Source organism: Nannospalax galili, unplaced genomic scaffold (genome assembly GCF_000622305.1).
Source record: "Nannospalax galili isolate Female #2095 unplaced genomic scaffold, S.galili_v1.0 scaffold337, whole genome shotgun sequence".
Taxonomy (NCBI): Eukaryota; Metazoa; Chordata; class Mammalia; order Rodentia; family Spalacidae; genus Nannospalax; species Nannospalax galili.
Genome location: NW_008340932.1, coordinates 910,535 through 919,030, shown reverse-complemented (window position 1 = coordinate 919,030; position 8,496 = coordinate 910,535). Strand labels below are relative to the sequence as shown.

The 8,496-nt window shown below is 39.0% G+C and overlaps 1 pseudogene; it reads right to left on the bottom strand.

Moving 5' to 3' along the window:
* Window positions 1-1,474: 1,474 nt before the first annotated feature.
* LOC103736673 lies at window positions 1,475-7,704 on the bottom strand (annotated as a pseudogene).
* Window positions 7,705-8,496: the final 792 nt, after the last annotated feature.

Sequence of the window (8,496 nt, the reverse complement as noted above, 5' to 3'; positions counted from 1 at the left end):
CTCTCAAACAATACTGGCTACTGTCCTTGCCCTTGGTTACCCACCAGAACTTGACTGTAAGACCCCATTGATGAAGACACTACATACATCATAGAACAAACAAGGAGAAAACAAGCTGGTACTAACCTCAAAGTTTCATCTCTACTAGCTGATTTTCATAGTGCTGGAAGGTATGCATGCTACCAGAAGAGAAAAGCAATCATTAAACTTACCCAGCTATGAATTCTGTGAGCTAAAATCATAACTGGCCTGGCAAGTTATGCTCTCTGGTGTAATAGTGACAAGAATGTTATGGGGGTAAACCAACCACTTTCTGATTGGATTTAACGTCAGCTCCATGAGACGGAGCCCATACCTGGCAGTGACGTCAGGCCTAGAAACCCAGTGCTAAACAGGTCATGGGCCATAGGGGAGAACCTACTGCTTTTATTCTGTTACGTGAGCATACTATTAAACATACTAGGGATTTTTGTGTCAGAAAAGTGGCATGCTTTACATAAAAAAGACTTCTAATTAATAAGAAATGTGATTACAATGAATCTTAAGTTGTCATGAAATATAAAACTGAACAAATAACACATACCTAGGACCTTAGTTCTTAACAGTCAGTCTACTCTGCAGAAATTTCCACCCTGAATCTTTACACTGACAATAAGATTTTTAAAAATCCCCCACCCCAATTTCTTTACTTATGCGTCTGTTTTTGTCTTCTTGGTTATCTATATCACTTTGGCTCTCTCATACAACTGCTATAGTATTGACTTAATGTTTTAATTATTGGGGGATGTACCTTATTACCAGAAGTAGAGACGGTGAAAATAATATTTGTTTCTATTGTTGACAAAACCTTTTATCATGGATAGTGGAAAACCAAAAAGCAAGAACCAGACAAAATATATAATCTTTGTCTCTGGGGAATTTGCAGGAAAATGAATGGATTGGAAAGTATTATTTTAAACAAGATGGTCCTGTCACAAAAACAGAAATGCCATATCTTCTCTCAGATATGACCAGCCTCATCTTTAATGCTTGCACATATGCACATATGTATGTATATATACATATATGTAATTGTATATTTTATATATATATAATGATTGTAGGCATAGGCTGTGAAATTAGAAGCAGACAGAAACAGGGGAAGAAGACTTATTGAAGAAGGAAGGAGGGTAATAGAATACATGAGAGGTGAAAGTGGAAAGGACTCTGCTGAGAGTGGAAGGGTACAGAAAATAAGAGAAGGATGGGGAAAAGGAGAGAGGAGAATCAGCGACAAAAAATTGATTGAAAAATGCCAAAATGAAATCTAATACATTAAAACTGTATTCTAGCTAAGTGATAAATACGATTGAGGTACCCCTTATACTTGTAACACAAGTATAAGGAACTGTGTTTGAGTCCTCAGAACCCAGGTAGAGCCGAGAACAACGACATGAAGATAAACGGTTAAAAGTTACCCACCAAGTTTTTCCATTTAAGAAAGCTTTGCTCTCTCTAACATCTTCCTCAGGGCATCCCTGATGTCTTTGTCCTTAAGCTATAGATCAAAGAGTTCAGCATTGGAATCACCACAATGTAGAACACTGATACCACCTTGTCCTGTTCCAGGGCATAACTAGTGCTTGGTCCAGAGTCAGTGAAGAGAAGTGAGCCATAGTACAAGGTGACGGCTGTCAGGAGAGAACTGCATGTGGAGAAGACCTTGAGGTGGCTGTGGGTGGAACAGATCTTCAGGATGGCCACAATGATGAAGAGAGAGGAGGCTAGAATGAGCACAGTGGGAGTGAAGGTGTTAGAGGCCAGTATGAAATACAGCATAGCCTGGTAGTTCTTCACATCACAAGCCAGCTTCATAAGGGGGGATGGTCACAGGAGAAGTCATCAATGACGTTGTCACCACAGAAGCTCAGGGTGAGCATCTTGCTGGTGATAATGGTGGAGTTTATAATCCACCATGATATGAAATTTCAAGGAGATTGGCACACAGTCTTGGGGACATGGCCTGGGAGTAAAGTAGGGGTTGGAGGTGATGACCATGTAGCGGTTATAAGCCATGGCAGCCAGCAGGTAACACTCACTGGAGGCCAGCCTAGCTGAGAAGAAGAACTGAGCCAGGCAGCCAGCAAAGGGGTTACTCTTGTCTTCAGAGCTCCAGGTCATCAGGAGTTTGAGGGCATAGATAGATGAGCACCAGCGATCCAGAAATGACAGGTTCCCTATGAAGAAATACATGGGTGTGTGGAGCTGAGAGTGAGCACAGATGACAGAGATCAAGGTGATATTTCTTAGGAGACTGATGACATAAATGAAAAAACATATGAAAAAAATGAAAAAAGTATTTCCCAATATCTTAATATAATTTAAAATAATATTTTTGAAAATCACACAATATATAGAGTATATTATGATTATGCTCAGTGTTTTCAACGGATGAACACATATGAAGGATTTTTTATTAGTTTTATTTCATATCTGTATAAAACCTCATATCTTCTATGAATCTTAAAAGGATGAATCCTTCACTTCTGTCAAATTTTCTCATCCATATGTGTTTCTGTGGTACTTTCTGTGAAAAGTTTAAATAATGGGTTAAAAGTAAATGTTTCCAAACTATTTGTCATTCTTTACAACTGATTAACCCAACTGGTCATAGATGCTGCTTACTGTGAGATGTACTTAGGATGAACTGGTTGTTATTTCTATGTACAGGGAATTAGCCATAAGCTGCCTAGAGATGTTAAACACACAATAGGCATGTCATCTTACATTTTCAACCTCATGTTTCCCTTTTTAGATACTTATGTATCCTTTTATGTTTGACTTTGAACATCATAGGATATTTATAGGTAGATATCAGAAACAAATTCTAGAGACAGATCAGTTTAGCCTTTCTTGGTATTCAATTACCAAACAGGAATGTTGAAACATAAATAAAAAGCACTCTATAAATGACTTCTGAAGTTACAGTAATTGACAGTGAAATCTGGATGCTGCCTTATCTTTCATTTACTCTCCGATGACAACAATAGAATACTTTAAATGGCAATGTTGACATCTCTGCTCTATGGTTATTAACTGTTTTCCATGGACTGGTCGAGCCATACCCAAGTATGACAGGCAGAGGGTGGTGGCTATCCTGGATTTGTGTCATGTTACACAAACAACTTACTCCAGTGGAGTGTCCTAGCTTCAGACTCTCCCTTGCACAATGTCCTGGGCTTGACTGTCTCAAGGAAATGATGTTCAGTGCCGATAGAGAAGGTGAACAGCTTACTAGAGAACAGCTTATTGAACTAAAGTTCAACAAGTCAAAATAAAATAAAGGTCTAATTAAAGTAAGATATATTGGGTACAACTCTGATTCTTCTCAAATGTGATGTCTAATTCTTCCCTATCTGCCAAACACACTCAGAACTCTTTGACATTTGAGTTCCTTCATATGTTACTGACTTTTAAAATATTTCATTTTGGTTTGATTAGTATGTATTAATCACATCTTAGTGGAATTCCATACAATAATTCAAAATCTGCATACATTGTTCACTAATCAAATCTAGCCTCCCAATTATCTAACTCTGCTTTCCAAATTCTAAGAGTCACTGTTTTACAGTCAGGATGACTGTTCTTAGTTTCCACCTAAAACAGAATACATATAATACCTGTCTTTCTGTGTCTGGTTTATTTCACTTGCTGTGATGCTATTTAGTTTTGCTTTGTGAAGATGGTAGGATATCATTTTTTTTTTTTGTCTTTTTGAGACAGGGTCTCCTTGTAGCCCCAGCTGTCCTGGAACTTCACTATGTAGACCAGGCTGGCCTTGAACTCACAAAGATCCACCTGCCTCTGACTCCCGAGTGCCGGGATTAAAGGTGTGTGCCACCACGCCTGCCTAGGATATCAATTTTTATGAATGAATAAAATTCCAGTGGGTATCTATAGCACATTTTATTTGTTCATTGGCGGATACCTTGGTTCATGCTATATCTTTGCAACTATGAATGGTGCCACAATAAGACCAGCATGCAGGTTTGCTGATTTTATTTTCTTTCAATGTACACCCAAAAGTGGGATTACTAGATCATATGCCAGACTCATTTTTAGTTTTGTGAAGAATTTTCTACTCATCTCCATAATAGATAGACTTAGTTAAATTCCCACTAACTGTGAAAACAGTTAGTGCATTTTATTTAACATCCCCTCTGACATTTGTTACTTTTAAAATTAAATAAACTTTATATTAAATGAAGATCTTTATTGAATTTCATACAATATATCATAATCATGTTTATAATCCCTCCTGACCTGCACACCTCCTGCATAGCCCACCCACAAGATTTCATGCATTCTGTCATATATGTTAAGGCCCATCAAATCAAGTGTGTGTCCCCAGATGGCCCTCTGTGTGGGTTCATCTACTGGAGCCTGGTCAGCCTATTAAAACCTTAAAAAAGAGTGATTCTTTCCCTTACTCAAAAATGTTCAGTTGTCCATAGTTCTTCAGCTAAGATTGGGGCCTCCTACCCGTTTTCCCAGTTCTATGCTGGGTTTTTTCTGATTGAGCTTCATGGGGCTTGTGCATGCTGACACCATTGCCCTAAGTTCATATGAGCAGGGTCCTTTAGGCCTGGAGGACTCCTTTGTGGACATGCACCACCCCTGGCTCTTAAAATCTTTCTGCCCCCTCTTCCTCAATGTTCCCTGAGCCCTGGGTGGCTGAGTTTTAATTAGGAGCACACACTTTGCAGTCTCTTATCCTCTACATTTTGGGTACTTGTGACCTTCTGTGTCCATCAGCCTCTGTTGTATGAGGAAGCGTCACTGATGAGAGATGAGAGATGCATTAATGCTTTACCCCCTATTAATGCTTTACCCGCTATTCCACTCTGTTCTGTGAGCCTTGGGACTGGAGAGCTGACACAGCCATTTACAGCTCAGTCTGTCAATCATGAATAATCATTTTTATAATAGTCATTCTGACTGTGATCACATGTATCTCACTGTGGTTTTTAGTTGCATTTCCCTAAGTGTTAATGATATTGAGGATTGTCCCCAGTAAGTTTTTTTAATAAGCAGTTCTGACAAAACTAGGTATTCAAAAGTAGAATATTAAATCTTAACCATGTACACAAATAAACTCAAACTAGGTCAAAGTCTTAAATACAAAACCTAAAACCATGAAATTGATGAATAAAATCAGAGAAAGAAAAATAAGACAGAGACCATACCTAACATTGATATCAGGCCTAGGAACATGTGGCTAGGCAGGCCAGAAACAACAGGGGAGAGCATAATTCTATTATTCTTCTAGATAGAGTATTGAAGTGACTCCTCCTGACTTATACTCACAGACAAATGCATTTCTCAACTCTCATCAGAGAAGCTTCCTCATGCACCAGAGAGTGATAAACACAGAGACGCACAACTGGACAGTATGTAGAGAATGAGACTGTAGAGTTATTATCCCTGAATTGGACACCTATATCAAACTTCCTTCTCCAAACTGGATATCCACATGAAAAAGAATGAAATTAGACCCATGTCTATCACCCTGCCCAAAAGTCATCTCTGAGTGGATCAAAGATCTCAATGTGAATCCTGAAATGCTGAAATTATTCGAAGAAAATCTAGGCCGTATGCGACAAGATATAGGTGTGAGAAATGATTTTCTAGATTGGACTTGAGTTGCTAAGGAATCAAGGTCAACATTGATGAATGGGACCTCATTAAACTGAAAAGTTTCTTTACAGTAAAGAAAAAACCATCAATTGAGTGAAGAGGAAGCCATGGAGAGGGAGAAAATTTTCAAATTTTCAATAAAGAACTCAAAAACAAGCATGAAAACAAAGGACACAATTAAAACATGTGCTATGGATTTGAACAGGGAGGACTCAAAAGAACAAATAAAAATGGCTAATAAATAACTTTAAAAGTGTTCAATATCCTTTGTAAATCAAAACTACCTTAGTATTTCATCTTAGTCAAGTCAAAATGGCTAAGATCAAAACATCAAATGACACCAAATGCTCACCTAGATTTGGGGAGAGGGGAATGCTTATTCATTGATAGTAGGATTGTAAACTGGTTCAATCACTGTGTAAATCAGTGTGGAGAACTCTGTTGTTTATCATTTAAAAATATTGTTATTGAGTTTTTGTGTATTTCATAAGTAGATCTTAATCAAATTATACCCCCTCCCCCATCTGCACCCCAGGAGCCTGCCCACTGGATTTCATGCATTCTGTCATATGTGTTAACTCCTATCTAGTCAAGTATTTGTGCCCAAATTTCCCTTGGTGCAAGTTCATCCACTGGGGTCTAGTCAGCCTATCTACAGTCATACCCTTAAAAAAGATCACCTCTCCCTCATCCTAAAATAATTAATTACTAAAGTCCCTTAGCTAGGTTTGGGGCTTGTTGCCTATTTCCTGAATTCTATGCTTGGTTTCTGTCTGATTGGGTCAGCCTGGGTCTCCAAGCTTTCACCATTGAGCATTGAGCATATGAGCAAGTTTCCAGAGCCTCTGAAAGCCTCTGTTTTCTTATAATTGTGCATCAACCCTGGATCTTACAATCTTTCCTCCTTGTCTTCTGCAATGGTCCCTGAGCCATAGGCTGATGAGGTTTAATTAGGAGTCCTATCCAGGGACACGGTCTTTGCAGTCTTTTATTCTCTACAAGCTGGGGGGGGGGGGGGTTAAATTGGAGGTGAGCTCTGGTTACACAAAGATATCTAGTTTCAGAAAGAGAGAGAGAGAGAGAGAGACAGAGAGAGACAGAGAGAGACTTACTGCATTGATGCTTTGAGAATAAACACTATCAAAGTTGAATAAATCATAAGGGGAAAAATTGGACTTCAAGTGGTCTTCAGGACCACCAATGTGTAGCAAATAAATTTTTTAATTCTTTCTTAAGTATCTTTATGTTTTAAATGCTTGCTTCTGCATCACCCTGATCATTTAAAACTACTTGTTGGTATTGAGTTCTTTATTCTTCAATAACAACACTGCTCTGATACATGTGTTGACTCTATCAACAACCTCATACCACATAAACATCTCAGTCAATAGTTTTGCTGAACTCTGTTGTGAATTAGTCATACAACTTGATGGCATTTCATAGTGTACCTGTGAAGATGTCTGGGAGGAAGTCTAATTTGAGGAACACCTTCTCAATAACATTGAAGTCTAAGAGACAGAGATGCTTGAAAACTTCGTGAATGAGTTGGTGAAGATTTTTTTTTTAAACAGTAACACAGACTTGATGTTATATTTAAAACTGGACATACTGTAACACATGCAAAAACCAAGGGGCATTACACAGTTTCTGTGGAAGAATTAATAAAATGAACACTGATGGGCTACCAATTTCTCCTAGGCATAAGAAATCATTTAACCTTTGTACAGAAAATATTAAAATTATAACAGGGCATAGTATGGCTTAGAATTTCCAGAAAAGTACCAAAAAGAAAATACATAGATTCTTAAATGTGAAAATGCTTAAACCATTAATAAAGTTTACACATTGCCTCAGGATACTGAGCACTCCTGTATCTTCATCCGCTTGAACTATAGTCTCAGTTCCAACAGAATCTCCTATCCGGGAGGATATCGGGAACAGGTACACTGTACCAAATGGCTCTGTCAGTCCAGGTTCACATTGGTGCCTCTCATCTACGCTGCTGGAGTTTCTGGCTCCATGATTCATAGAGGTGTCTGCCTGTCAGCCCCGCTTGCTGGACTTCTGAGTCTTCTGCAGCCATCTGGGCTGTGTTTTCTATCCCTGTCACTGAATACTGTAAGGAACAGGCCTGCCACCCAGTATTGCCTTTTTGAGGCCCAAAGCATCTGAGCAGTAGAAATGTGCAATATCAATTTCATGGTGCCCATTTCTACCCAGAAACACTATACTTGACTGCTTAAAAGGCAGTAAGCCATTGTTTTAGTTTTCTGATTTTCTGAAAGTTGAAGGAACTAGTGTTATGCTCAACCAGAGAGCTCACCAAATACCCCACAGCAGGGTGTATGGACAGACGCACTTCCCATCCCAGGGTCTGTGGTGCTTCCTGGGGACAAAGTCATCTTCTTTTTCACTGGACTTTGGGCACTTTACTCTGAGATCCACTGTGGCTCTTCCATTCTTACCTGGTGCTATGTTTGCATACCAGGAGAGAGTGCTGAGTGCCCAGCTGCTCTAGCCACAGGATACTATTTTAGTCATTTAGCTAATGATCACTAGGTCAAAACAAAACAAAACAAAACAAAACAAAACAAAACTCATCCCACTGGACTTTGGCCACTTTACTCTGAGATCCACTGTGGCTCTTCCATTCTTACCTGGTGCTATGTTTGCATACCAGGAGAGAGAGAGTGCTGAGTGCCCAGCTGCTCTAGCCACAGGATACTATTTTAGTCATTTAGCTAATGATCACTAGGTCAAAACAAAACAAAACAAAACAAAACAAAACAAAACTCATCCCCCCACCGCCGTACTGTCTTG